We start from the raw sequence: 14,389 nt of genomic DNA, 5'->3' as shown, positions 1-14,389 counted from the left end.
ATAGGATACATAGAAAAGGCAGAAATCTAGCAAATTTAAGGACAGCTTACCTAGCCGGCATTTAGATGTCTTCCCGAAGATCCCAATCAAAGCGCGGTTCCTTCTGGAAACTCTGTCAACCTCCTGATATCTGACTCGCCAAAACTGTCATCTCACTGAACAACATGCGGCACATTTAGACGATTTAGAAAATCCCATGAGACGCAACAATGTGCGTGCCCTGGGCATCCCAGAGAGGGCGGAGGGTAAAAACTCTGTAGCTTTTATAGAGCAATGACTGGTCTCCACGTTTGGCAAAGAGGCCTTCTCCCCGCTGTTTGCCGTTGAAAGGGCACATAGGGTGCCCTCAAGCCCTCTACCACTGGGCAATCGCCCCCGCACTTTTTTGTTCAAGCTACTAAATTACAATGATAGGGATGCAATCCTATCTAAGGCTAGAACCATGAGCAGAAAAATGGCAATTGATAACTCTAAAGTGTCACTATTTCCAGATTTTTCTGCAGAACTGAAAAAACAACATGCAAAATGTATTGATGTTAAAAAAGGTCTCAGAGAATATAATCTGCAATATGCAATGCTATACCCTGCACGCCTTAAAGTGGTTGCACTAGGGGAGTGCATTTCTTTGATCGACCCACTTGGAGAACCTAGGAGACACATAAGAAACACGAGCAGTAAATCAAATGAAATATGAGTTCAGTTTTAAAAAAAATATATGTATTTAAAAAAAAAAAGTACTCTACATACTTTTGTCTTACTTCATGGACATTTTGGGGGGGCAAGCCAGGGAAGCCAGCTTCAAGGGCCATTAAAGTTGTTTGATTTTGAAAGCCAGCCTCAATCCCAACTGAGGCAACATAGTTTGTTGCATTTTTCCATAGGAAACTATGGAGTATGCAGCATGCAAGGACAATATGATTCAGTTTATATTTCGCCATGTTGATCGCTGTGAGAAATAGGCGGAAGCGGCTGGCCATTATTCCAAACGCATTCTCCACCACTTTTCTGACTCTGACCAGCCAGTAATTAAAAACCCTCTGGTTCGGGGTGAGGGTTCTTATCGGGAACGGCTGCATCAGATGGTCATGGTCACCCAGCCCAAATGCTTCATCAGCCACAAAGACGAATGGGAGTCCTGCCACCTTGTCTTCCGGAGGTGGCAAGCCCAAGCCACCATTCTGGAGATGTCTGAAGAACTCTGTCTGGGAGATGACTCCACCATCTGCGAATGGGAGTCCTGCCACCTTGTCTTCCGGAGGTGGCAAGCCCAAGCCACCATTCTGGAGATGTCTGAAGAACTCTGTCTGGGAGATGACTCCACCATCTGACATCTGGCCATTTTTCCCCATGTCCACATACAGGAACTCGTATGTTGCCGACACCATTGCCAACAGCACAATTCTATTAAACCCCTTATAATTGTAATAGCATGACCCGAGTTGGGGGTGGGACTATGTGTACATGCTTCCCATCGATTGCGCCTCCGCAGTTAGCGAAGTCCCACTGCTGGGCAAACTGGGAGGCTACAGTCTGCCATTCCTGTGGGTTTGAAGGAAACTGTGGCGTCAAACAAGAAAAAGAAAAATTACTACTTTTGCACATAACATTGCAAGCAGATTACACACAAACATTCTTGGCCAACATAAGTATAAACATTTATTTTAAGGATACAAAGCAAACCAAGATGAAGGGATCAAATTCTAAGACACCACATCTCAAATATAACCATACACAAAAAAGAGGAACGGGGGCGGAGAGGTAACCAACCTAGAGACTTTTAAGGTGTCAAATATTGTAATCTCAACAACATACGTAAAAAAGTATGATAATTTTATTACAAAATATTAAAAACATGAGAAAAGACAAAAGTACATCCTCAATAACGAATAAATTAGTCAAACGAGTGTATACAAAGCACTACCACTCTCAACATGTTTCACTCATTCAAGCTTCCTCAGGAGATTGATGATGTGACTTTTAAGTATGCTGAAATCACAAAATATAAAAAAATATATATATTTTAAGGAGTATTTAAAGACAAAATTATAAGGTCCACTTATCAGATTCTTCATCCCCCTCCGACGACCCATTGTAAACATTTTAGGGGGAGATGTTTTGGACAGGTAACCCTCTCCACTTCATTGAGAGCTGAATGCCTAAATAATGTGTATTACATACTTACACTATTGGCAGCCCACTGGACAGGTAAGAAGTGTCATAATACAAAAATAGGAATAAATGCTTTACAAATTGAAGCACATCATTACATTCTGCAATCACCTATCAAGATAATAGGAGAACAAAACTTTAAACAGTATAATTTGAAAGTATTCAAGCAGGCTCTTGCACTACATGCTTTGGTTAATTCATCCATAAATCTGACCACAAAAGAGGTAGGTATAGTTTGTATGGGTTTGGCAAATTCAGCAGATAGAGGATTGGTATCGGCTAACTTAGCTGTTGGTGGGGAGGGAGGGTTCCAAATGAGTTTGGCCCCCCAAAAAAAAAAAACATCTTGCACTCTTGCAAATCTTGCCTGAATTTAAGGACAACAATAACATTTGTACACATTTTAGGGGGTGTTTAGGGTAAGCACTACAATGGAGCTGAAAAAAAAATTGTTAAATGACTAGGCTAGGTGTGTATGGGCCCAGGCTAGCATGCTGGGGTGGTTAGTGAAGGCAAATATGCATGAAGGAAAAAAAGGAGCAGTAAAAGCTTCCAGATGCATGAGGACAAAGAGGACATTCACAGCATATTACAATCATGGTACTTATGGAATGATGAAATAAATATAATACATTACCAAACATTAAATACATAGAATGTGATGTTAAAGAATAAAACTTACCGGGGGGCGTGGCCAACCAGCGGAGCGGATGGATGCTTAGGAGAGAGGCTCCGTCGCATTCTGGGCAAAATAGGCGAATACATCGGTGACAGCCCTCGTTTCAAGCCGAAAACAATCCCAGCACCAGCGGGTAACATCCTTGATGCCATCCAGGAAAAGAAAAGGGTTAACAAGACCGGGCAAAATGCTGGATTTCTTCATCCAGCAGCGCCAGCACCCCGCCCAAGATGGCGGCCACGCACGAGGCTCACAGTCTCAGCGGGAGGGAACGGAACAATGGCAACCTGCCAGCAGCGGTGCCACTCTCACACTCTGTACCGACTTCTGCCTCTACCAGCCCGGCGAAAAGCAGGCAAAAAACGGAGGAGCACATAGCTGATACAGAGGAGGTGAGTGCTTTTAATTCCTCCATGGATGACACCAGAGAGTTGCAGGACTCTATCACTGACTTCCCCAGACTGAACCAGCCAGTAATGGATACCACGTTAAAAGACATGTTAGTGTCTCTGCGATCAACCTTGCATGCAGACATAATGTCTATTACTCAGCAATTTAAGTCAGAAGTGACTGCGGTATCCAACAGGGTATCCCATGTTGAAGTAAAAATGAGGGACTTTGCACAAACATTTAATGAGTTGATAGATGCCCAAAACGACAGGGAAGAGGACCTGGCGGCCATTAAGGCAAAATTAGCGGACCTGGAGGAGCGTTCAAGACGCAACAACGTCAAAATTCGTGGGATACCAGAGACGATTAAGCCGCAGGAGTTGAGAGAATAATTTATTGATCTACTAAAGGCAGCACTTCCAGACTTACCTATGGAGGAGTTAGTGGTGGACCGTATCCATAGACTGCCTAGAACTAAAAGCGTCCCGGCGCATCTGCCCAGGGACACTATAGTCAGGGTCCATTTCTACCATGTAAAACAGAGGTTTGTGAGAGCAACAAGGAGGAGGGAGGATATACCTATTGAACTCAGAGACTTGTCCTTTTTTGCCGACCTCTCGGCCTACACCATGCAACAACGCAGGCAACTGGTTACAATAACAAAACCTCTGAACAACCACCGAATCCCCTACAGATGGCTGTATCCAGCTAAGTTGCTCATCACATATGAAGGAAAGTCGCACATAGTGGCTAAAGTTGCAGAGGGGACCCGTCTCCTTGAAGAGGGCCAAACTCTTGATACCACCATGCACGGACCCAGACAGGACGGGATCGCCCCATTCCACGCGCACAAGCTCGGATTCTGAGACAGGCTGAGACTACTTTACAAAGGTTGTACTAAATTCACCTACATGCCCAGAAAAAAAGGCCTACAGGTTTTTTTGTTACATTTACGTTTTCTTTTTCTTACTATTTTTTGGATCTACTTAAACCCGCTTCTAACCCCCCAGGATTTAGCGGTATTTTACCAGCACAGATTCCTTAGCGAATCGCTACCTTTTTATTCTTCTTGTTGTTGTTGTTCTATTTCGAATCTACTCTATCACCGGACCCTACTGCGGTCCTTTCCTTTATAACCTACTGAGGGTACAGATTCGGACTTATCCGATTGACGTAAACAGTCCATTCGTTAAGAGTAGTAACATTGAAGTTCCATTGGCTTTTCTCTCTAACAGATCATCTCACCAGACCCTTCAAGCATTAAAATACGAGAGCTAGGCACCACAATATGGCTTTTACAATCTCGTCGCTCAATGTCAAGGGTCTTAACAGTCCCTATAAACGCCAAATGGCGTGGAAAGAAGCATCTAAATTACATTGTGATATAATTTGCTTTCAAGAGACCCACTTCATGGCGGGGAATCACCCGTCATTCGCTAATCGTAAATTTCCACATGTGTTCATGGCCAATGGTCCCAAGAAGAAAGCAGGAGTTGTCGTTGCAGTTAAGAACACCATCCCCTTTTGTCTTCTGGACTCTTACTTGGACCAATCGGGAAGGTACATCATTCTTATTTGTGAGCTTTCCCAGGTGAAATACACTCTGGTAAATGTGTATCTTTCAAACTCCAACCAACATAGCTTTTTACAAAAAATATGGAAAAAAGTGTCCACCATGAAACAGGGTCATGTTTTAATTTGTGGGGAGCTTTGTCAGAATTTTTCGATATTAATGCTCCGTCTGTGTCTGATCCCTTCACCCTCTGGAATACACACAAGGTGTATATGAGGGGCTTACTAATCCAATTAAGTGCTAAGGTTAAGAGGCAACGGACGGAACGGCTTAACGGTCTATTAGAGACGATAAAGAATTTGGAATCTACTAATAAACAGAACATTACACAAAAAGTAAGGGATGGCCTGTTCGCTACTCGACAAGAATTGCATGCCTTGCTGGTCTCCCAGCAGAAGAACCACCTTCGTTTCCTTAAAACTCACAGTTACAGATACAGCAACAAGGCAGGGAAACTGCTGGCGGGCCAGCTTCGGGAAAGGGTCGCACAACAAAGGATCGGTTGCATGTTTAATCCCATCACTAAGCAAAAAGTATATAACCCTAAAGAAATTGCGGACGCTTTCAGCAACTACTATGAGACCCTATATAATCTTAAAGATGATCCAGAAACATTCCAACCATCCGAACGATCGATTTCAGATTTTTTGAACTCACTTAACCACTTGAGATCCGCGCTATAGTCAAATGACGGTTACAGCGCGGATCTCAATTTCCGGGACTACGTCTATTGACGTCGTCCCCTTTAAGAGCTCCCGCGCGCTCCCGGGAGCGCACATCGAGGAAAATCTGTGTTGGCCGTGTCCCCTGGACACAGCCAATCACAGATCGCTGTAAACGGCCAATCACAGCGGCCGTTTACAGAGCGATCGCCGCCTCCAATGGGTGATGATCTCAAATGTAAACAAATGAGATCATCACCCATTGCCGAATGTGTCTCCTCACACAGCGATAGCGTGTGAGGAGACCGAAAGAGCGAGTGAGTGTTCTCTAGTGTTCTCTAGCAGTGTAAACGTGCCAGTGCCCGTATAAACCCTGCCAGTGCCCAGATCTACCCTGCCAGTGCCCAGATCTACCCCACCTGTGCCCAGATCTACCCCACCTGTGTCCAAATCTACCCAACCTGTGCCCACCTGTGCCCACCTGTGCCCACCTGTGCACCGCCAGTGCCCACCTGTGCAGCGCCAGTGCTCCATCTGTGCACCGCCAGTGCCCGCCAGTGCCCATCTGTGCACCGCCAGGGCCCAGCAGTGCTAATCGGTGCCCATCTGTACCAATCAGTGCCCATCTGTGCCTCAGCAGTGCCCATCTGTGCCGCCTAAGCAGTGCCCATCTGTGCCGCCTCAGCAGTGCCCATATGTGCCGCCTTAGCAGTGCCCATCTGTGCCCATCTGCTGCCTTATCAGTGCACATCCGTGCAATAAATCAGTGCACATCTGTGCCGACCTATCAGCGCCCATCTGCCGACTCAGCAGTGCCCATCTGTGCCGACTCAGCAGTGCCCATCTGTGCCGACTCAGCAGTGCCCATCTGCCGCCTCAGTAGTGCCCATCTGCTGCCTCAGCAGTGCCCATCTGCCGCCTCATCAGTGCACATCCGTGCAATAAATCTGCACATCTGTGCAATAAATCACTGCACATCTGTGCCGACCCATCAGTGCCCATTTGTGCCAGCTCAAAAGCGCCCATCTGTGCCACCTAAAAAGCGCCCATCTGTGCCACCTCATCAGTGCCCATCAGTGCTACCATGGCTAAACGTGTCTTTTCTGCTGAGGAGGCGTACCAAATTATTTCCACGGCCGACGAGAGCAACGGGGAGCTCTCCTCTTCAGATTCCTTTTCGGATTCGGATTCTGAAGCCAACGTAAATTATGAGCCAGTCCTCAGCAGTGAAACACTGACTGATGAATCCGAGGAGGAAGATATCCGGCCCATCAAGCGAAGGCGTTCTAGTGAGGCAGTGCCATCCACCAGCACCGCAGTGCCGTCCACCAGCACCGCAGTGCCGTCCACCAGCACCGCAATGCCGTCCACCAGCACCGCAGTGCCCCAGCAAGAAAGGCCAAGTACCAGTGGGGTGTCATCTCAGCCCCAAAGGGTTAGGAGCCATGCTGGCCTTCCCTATGCCCTTCAGAACCCCTTGTGGCTTCCTCCTAATTCAGGAGAGGCCAATGTTCCCCCTTTCACCGCCCAGCCAAGAGTCCAGGTGGACACAGAGAATTTTAGCCCTATAGATTTTTTTAATTTAATTTTTACGGAGGACATGTTGGCGTCAATTGTGGCCCAGTGCAACCTGTATGCACAACAATTTATTTTTCAAAATCCGACCTCCTATTATGCCCGTCCCTACGAATGGAGAGACCTAACGGTGGAGGAGTTCAAGCTTTTTTTAGGCCTCACATTTAATATGGGACTCAACAAAAAAAATCAATTACGTACCTACTGGTCAACCCACCCCCTCCACCACTCACCGCTCTTCTCCGCGGCAATGCCCAGAACCAGGTATCAGATGATCCTGAGGTTCTTACATTTCAGTGACAATTCCCAGTGCCTTCCACGAAATGATCCAAATTATGACCGCCTTTACAAAATTCGACCAATACTAAATTATTTTTCAGAAATATTCCCCAAATTGTTTACCCCGGACCAACACATATGTGTGGATGAGTCCCTTATTAAATTTAGTGGCAGGCTTAGAATGAAGCAATTTATGCCCAGCAAAAGGGCCCGCTATGGGGTGAAGGTCTACAAATTATGTGACCGAGCCACAGGGTAAACATATTCATTCAAGGTGTACGAAGGGAAGGACACCCAGCTACAGCCCCCTAATTGTCCGGACTACTTGGGATCCAGCGGAAAAATTGTTTGGGACCTCATATACCCCCTACTGGATAAAGGCTACCACCTCTATGTAGATAACTTCTACACATCTCTGCCCCTGTTCCACAACCTTCACCGGAAGAAGACGCCAGCATGTGGCACTGTAAAAAAGAATCGGAAGGGCTTTCCTCAAAGTCTGGTGAACAAGAAGCTGCGGAAAGGAGAAACCGCAAGTCTAAGAAACAAGGAGGTTCTGGCAGTGAAGTGGAGGGACAGAAGGGATGTATACATGTTATCTTCTATCCACAACGATACCTTCTTGGAAATCCCCAGAAGGAATGGCCCCGTAAAGAAACCCAAATGCATTTCCGAATATAATTTGTTCATGGGAGGAGTCGACTTCAACGACCAAATGATGGAACCATATCTGGTCACAAGACGGACATACCATTGGTACAAAAAAGTAGCAATTTATTTTTTTCAATTGGCCATTTATAATTCATATGTCATTTACCGCAACGCCACCCAAAACCCCAAACGTTTCTTTGGCTACCAGGAGGAAGTTTTCACTGCCCTTATTTTCCCAAACGGCCCACCAGAAAATATCAGATCAGACGTTGTTAGTCGACTCTCCGAGCGCCACTTTCCGGATAAAATCCCCCCCACACCAACAGGCAAAAGACGCCAAAAAAGATGTAAGGTGTGTACCAGAGCAGGAGTCAGAAGAGACACATCTTATTATTGTGCACAATGTCCTTCCCAACCAGGCCTCTGTATAGGCGACTGTTTTCAGCGTTACCATACTTCAATACATTTTTAGTGAAGTATGGTAAACATAATCCTCAGTTCCTGCCTTCATACACCTTCACACCCCTTATGCCACTGCCTGCTCTGTAACTGACCCTGGCTTGTTATTTGACCACTCTTATGCCTGCCGATTCTGTACATACCACTGCCTGATCAGGAACTGACCCTGGACTGTTATTCGACCACGCTTCTGCCTGACGATTCTGTACATACCTCTGCCTGATCTGGAACTGACCCTGGACTGTTATTCGACCATGCTTCTGTCTAACGATTCTGTACATATCTCTGCCTGATCTGGAACTGACCTTGGACTGTTTGACCACGATATTTGCCTGCCTCTTGGACTGATCTTGTATTCTGCAACTGGACTAGTGGGATTCAACACGGGGTCTCACATATGTGAGGGGCTCCAGTATAGTTTTTCTGGAAGAAGAAAACAATTTTCTTTGTTTTCTTATTCCTAGATTAGGGTCTGGAGACTCGGAGGCTTCAAAGAGATTTGGGAGGGAGAAGCCTCGACCCCTATCCCCATTCTGTCCTGAACGAGGCTCTACTTCTGTCTGCTGCCTGTAGGACTTACTGCCATCATGCCGCACTGACCACACCACAAGGACCTGCCTACTACCAGGACCAATATTTTTGGCACTGCTGACATCTCTGCACTGACCCTGGACTGTAATATGGACAGTATCCCTGCCTGCTGCCTAAAAAACTGTGTTCGCTGTTGCTGACCAAGTCCCTACCTGCTGCCTGGACCAGTGATATCCTCCTGTGGACAACTGCGCTTCTAAAACCACAGGTAATCTTTTCTTTACCCTTTGCTCAGCATAATGTATTTGGGGGTGTAATTCTTGGTATGTGCAGGCTATGTGTCCCTGGAACGCCGATGGTGTTTCTTGCATGTTGCGCCTCTGTATGTGGTCAGGCTGTGTAAACGTCTCACACATGTGGTATTGCCATACTCAGGAGGAGTAGTAGAATGTATTTTGGGGTGTTATTTTTGCTATGTAAATGCTATGCGTTGGAAATATCTTATAAACGGACAACTTTGTGTAAAAAAAAAATGCGTTTTCATTTTTTTCCACATTTTCCAAAAACTTCTGGAAAAAAAATGAACCATTGAAAAGACTCATTATGCCTCATAGATTATACGTTGGGGTGTTAGCTTTCCAAAATGGGGTCATTTTCTGGACGTTTCCATTGCCCTGGTGTTCCAGGGCCTTCAAAACTGTAATAGGTGGTTGAGAAATTAAATGTGTAATTTATGCTCCTAGAATGCCTGAAGGTGCTACTTCAAAATTAGGCCTCTGTATGTGGTCAGGCTGTGTAAAAGTCTCACACATGTGGTATCGTTATACTCAGGAGGAGTAGTAGAACATATTTTGGGGTGTTATTTTTGCTATGTAAATGCTATGCGTTGGAAATATCTTATAAACTGACAACTTTGTGTAAAAAAAAATGCGTTTTCATTTTTTTCCACATTTTCCGAAAACTTCTGGAAAAAAATGAACCATTGAAAAGACTCATTATGCCTCATAGATTATACGTTGGGGTGTTAGCTTTCCAAAATGGGGTCATATTCTGGACGTTTCCATTGCCCTGGTGTTCCAGGGCCTTCAAAACTGTAATAGGTGGTTGAGAAATGAAATGTGTAATTTATGCTCCTAGAATGCCTGAAGGTGCTACTTCAAAATTAGGCCTCTGTATGTGGTCAGGCTGTGTAAAAGTCTCACACATGTGGTATCGTTATACTCAGGAGGAGTAGTAGAACGTATTTTGTGGTGTTATTTTTGCTATGTAAATGCTATGCGTTGGAAATATCTTATAAACTGACAACTTTGTGTAAAAAAAAATGCGTTTTCATTTTTTTCCACATTTTCCGAAAACGTCTGGAAAAAAATGAACCATTGAAAAGACTCATTATGCCTCATAGATTATACGTTGGGGTGTTAGCTTTCCAAAATGGGGTCATTTTCTGGACGTTTCCATTGCCCTGGTGTTCCAGGGCCTTCAAAACTGTAATAGGTGGTTGAGAAATGAAATGTGTAATTTATGCTCCTAGAATGCCTGAAGGTGCTACTTCAAAATTAGGCCTCTGTATGTGGTCAGGCTGTGTAAAAGTCTCACACATGTGGTATCGTTATACTCAGGAGGAGTAGTAGAACATATTTTGGGGTGTTATTTTTGCTATGTAAATGCTATGCGTTGGAAATATCTTATAAACGGACAACTTTGTGTAAAAAAAAAATGCGTTTTCATTTTTTTCCACATTTTCCGAAAACTTCTGGAAAAAAATGAACCATAGAAAAGACTCATTATGCCTCATAGATTATACGTTGGGGTGTTAGCTTTCCAAAATGGGGTCATTTTCTGGACGTTTCCATTGCCCTGGTGTTCCAGGGCCTTCAAAACTGTAATAGGTGGTTGAGAAATGAAATGTGTAATTTATGCTCCTAGAATGCCTGAAGGTGCTACTTCAAAATTAGGCCTCTGTATGTGGTCAGGCTGTGCGAAAGTCTCACACATGTGGTATCGTTATACTCAGGAGGAGTAGGAGAATGTATTTTGGGGTGTTATTTGTGGTATGCACATTCCGTGTGGGAGAAATAAGCTATTACAATGAAAATTTTGTGGGAAAAAAAAAAATCGTAATTTTGCAAAGAATTGTGGGAAAAAATGACAACTTAAAATAACTAACCATGCCTTTTACTAAATACATTGGAATGTCTACTTTCCAAAAAGGGGTCATTTGGGGGGCATTTGTACTTTCCTGGCTTGTTAGGGTCTCAAGAATAGAGATAGGCCTTAGTACATCAGATGTGATCTTTTTTTGCAAATCTTTATGATTTGCACCATAGCTTGTAGACTCTATAAATTTCACACAGATCATATAATATGCAAAAATTTGGGTTATTTTTACCAAAGATGTGTAGTAGTATAAATTGTGGCCAAAATTTATGAAGAAAAATTGCTAATTTGCTAAATTTTGTCACAGAAACGAAGAAAAATTCATTTTTTTTCAAAATTTTTTCATTTATAGCGCAGAAAATAAAAAACAGAGAGGTGATCAAATACCACCAAAAGAAAGCTCTATTGGTATGAAGAAAAGGACAAAAAAATCATTTGGTTACAGTGTTGCATGACTGAGTAATTGTCATTCAAAATGTGAGAGCACTGAAAGCTGAAAATTGGTCTGGGACTGAAGGGGGTTTAAGTGCCCAGTAAGCAAGTGGTTAATCTACCCAAAATTTCACAATGTGAACTGGAGGCTTTAAACTCTCCTTGCACGATCCCCGAAATCCAAAAAATTATTAAAAGTATGCCTCATAATAAAGCGCCGGGCCCTGATGGCCAATGACGCAACTAGGAGACTGATAAACATTACTTACTCGGCTGAAAAGTCGGGAGGGCCTTCTCTGCTTCAATCTTTGGACGCAGAGAAGGCCTTCGACAGAATTCACTGGGGGTATCTGACCAAGGTTCTACAAACGTTCGGGTTTATGGGACAAATCCAACAAGCCATACTGGCTCTATATTCCTCACCATCGCCATATGTGTATGCTGAGGGTATGTTCTCCAAAAAATTCCGAATAACAAACGGCACCAGTAAAGGTTGCCCGTTATCTCCCATTATTTTTGCGATGGTAATGGAGCCCTTTGCAGAAACCATTAGACAACAGCTAGATGTGCAAGGCATTCCATCCCAGCAAAAGCAGCACAAGATTTCACTTTTTGCGGACGATGTCATTTTGACACTCTCCGATCCCTATAAATCCATTACTGCAGCGCATGAAATTATTGTAAAGTTTGGGAATGCATCCTATTATAAAATTAATGAAAACAAATCATGCATATTAGGTATAGACGGACATCTTATTTCAGGCAAATTTTCCCCCTTTATTAGATATGCTTTAGTCAGACATAATTAGGCTCCGGAAAAATTATATATAACATGGCACGAATGCTTGGCAGAGTATAAAATGCTTCTACTTCCCAAATTGACATACCTCTTCATGGCTCTACCAATCCGCATCCCCCCCCCCCCCCCCGTTTTTAAGACTCTCCAGAGACAAATGTTAGCATTTATTTGGGCGGGTAAAAGAGACAGATTTTATTCTGCCATGCAGGGTAAAAAGAAACATACGGGCAGATTAGGTGTTCCCATCCTATAGGACTATGCCACAGCGGCGGTTCTGGATCAGCTACGTGGTTGGTTTTCCACCCTAGAACCGAAGCCTTGGTGCCAATTGAAACAGGCTTGGATACACCCTAAGTCACTCCGCTCCCTTCTAATTGCTTATAACTTTGAGCAATTTAAGTTTATTAGTGACCACCCCACCATTCAGGCTTCTCTCCAAGCCTGGGGAGGTCTGCTTGCATCACACCACGCCGCAGAATCCTTCACCTCAGTTCCTATCCCATAGACTCTCTTCTTTGGTTAATTCCGAACATGTCTCTGTCCATTTGGCGAAGAGGAGGGATAATAAACGTTCAGGACCTTCTAGAGGGTAACCACATTATGCCCTTTCAGGTGCTCCAAAACAAATTTAATATACCTCAAACTGAATTTTTGACATATCGTCAAATTGTGTCTTGGTTCCAAAAAGAGAGGCGATCTAGCACTAAGTTTATTACAACTGTATGGGATTTCTTGAACTCACCCAACCCTAAATTTAAAGGAATCTCATTAACGTATGATTTACTCAATGCAAAGTCATCTTTTTATCGATTCGGTCACTTGGAGAGATGGGAGACAGATCTAGGACAGAAATTTACTGATCAACAATGGTTACTAGCTTTTAGAAATAATGCCAGATTCTCGAGATGTTCGAACTATTAGGAACTGGCTGCGAAAATAACAGCCAGCTGGCACCTTACCCCCTACATAATAGCTAAATTTTCAGATGAGAAGTCTAGTTGGTGCTGGAGGGGGTGTGGCCAGGTGGGGACGCTGCTACATATGTGGTGGAGGTGTCCGCATTTGCGGAGCTTCTGGAACAAGGTGTTTAATCTAATTGCCCGGGTCACAGGCGTCCTGACCAGGCCTTCCCTGGAAAAGGCATTGTTGAGTATTGGTATGTCAGAGTACCCGATACCCATGAGAACTATAGCTATGCACATCATATTTGCAGCCAGGTAGTGTATAAGTGGAAATCAAGGGATACACCCAACATCTCAGAACTGATACTGAAGGTGAATATTATCTCGGAATATGAGAAAATTCTAGCATTTAGAGATGGATCCGGAAAGAAATACATAAATAACTGGTCTGCATGGAATTCCTCTTTAGAGAAAAAAGCATGAATACACGCCTGTGATGACTCATTTATATTCCGTTTCTGTACCCTCAAATCCCAAACTCTCTGCTCCCTTTCTTCCCCCTTTCTCTTTCACTCTTCTCTGTAGACAAAACTGATGTCTTTCTTACCTCTTTAAAATCTTTGATACTAAACTTCAGTTGATAAAGGTTCAAAGAGGTTCTATATACATTCAGGTTGAAGTGCAGATTACGATATGTGGCACAGACTTTACAGATACCAATATGAACAAGGTGAACAGGATTTCCGTAATGTGCATTATACAGTTAATGTGTTTGCAAGATGCTCAGTTTGAAAAGTGTCTTTATGTATGACGATGTGTCCTACGCATCTGTAACCTGGATTGTTCATGTATATGTACTTTTTCCTTTTTATATTTTCAATAAAAACTATTTGATTAAAGAATAAAACTTACCTTAATAAAGTCCTTCTGAGGATCTGAATTATGACAGAACAGGTCTCTGGAATAGTGATTTCCAGAGCCTGGGAGGAGATTCCAGTCGAGAACTTGATATCCTGGAGACTTCTCCCTGTCGCCAAGTACCGCAAGTTGGCAACGAGCCTTTGAGTGATGGTTTGCTGCATGCAGGTTTCCTGCTTGGTAATATAAGGGGACAGCAAAGCCAACAGACGG

Source organism: Lithobates pipiens, unplaced genomic scaffold (genome assembly GCF_037356315.1).
Source record: "Lithobates pipiens isolate NorthernLeopardFrog02 unplaced genomic scaffold, aLitPip1_a1.2 Scaffold_19, whole genome shotgun sequence".
Taxonomy (NCBI): domain Eukaryota; kingdom Metazoa; phylum Chordata; class Amphibia; order Anura; family Ranidae; genus Lithobates; species Lithobates pipiens.
The sequence above is the reverse complement of the archived record's forward strand: the minus strand, read 5'-3'. Positions refer to the sequence as shown.